A 1003-nucleotide genomic window follows, 5' to 3' on the forward strand; every position below is an offset into this window, starting at 1 on the left:
TCTTCATGCGCTTTACACCAATATGACCTAAACGGTAGTGCCACAAATGAGTTGCACTATCATTATTAACTTTGCATCTTTTGGCTTCAATATTATGAATATGTGTATCACTACGATCGAGACCAACAAACCATTTTCATTGGGTGTATGACCATAGAAGGTTTTATTCATGTAAATAGAACAACAATTATTCTTAACTTAAATGAATAACCATATTGCAATAAACATGATCAAATCATATTCATGCTCAACGCAAATACCAAATAACACTTATTTAGGTTCAACACTAATCCAGAAAGATGATGATCATATCAATCTTGGAACCACTTCCAACACACATCGTCACTTCACCCTTAACTAGTCTCTGTTCATTCTGCAACTCCTGTTTCGAGTTACTACTCTTAGCAACTGAACCAGTATCAAAAACCGAGGGGTTGCTACGAACACTAGTAAAATACACATCAATAATCTGTATATCAAATATACCTTTGTTCACTTTGCCATCCTTCTTATCCGCCAAATACTTGGGACAGTTCCGCTTCCAGTGACGAGTCCCTTTGCAGTAGAAGCACTTAGTCCCAGGCTTAGGTACAGACTTGGGCTTTTTCACTTTAGGAGCAACTTGCTTGCCGTTCTTCTTGAAGTTTCCCTTCTTCCCTTTGCCCTTTTCTTGAAACTAGTGGTCTTGTCAACCATCAACACTTGATGCTTTTCTTAATTTCTACCTTCGTCGATTTCAGTATCGCGAAGAGCTCGGGAATTATTTTCGTCATCCCTTGCATATTATAGTTCATCACGAAGTTCTATTAACTTGGTGATAGTGACTAGAGAATTCTGTCAATTACTATCTTATCTGGAAGATTAACTCCCACTTGATTCAAGCAATTGTAGTACCCAGACAATCTGAGCACATGCTCACCGGTTGATCTATTCTCCTCCATCGTGTAGGCAAATTACTATCAAAGGTCTCATACCTCTCGACACGGGCATGAGTATGAAATAC

This window comes from Triticum aestivum, chromosome 1D (assembly GCF_018294505.1).
Source record: "Triticum aestivum cultivar Chinese Spring chromosome 1D, IWGSC CS RefSeq v2.1, whole genome shotgun sequence".
NCBI classification, from domain to species: Eukaryota; Viridiplantae; Streptophyta; class Magnoliopsida; order Poales; family Poaceae; genus Triticum; species Triticum aestivum.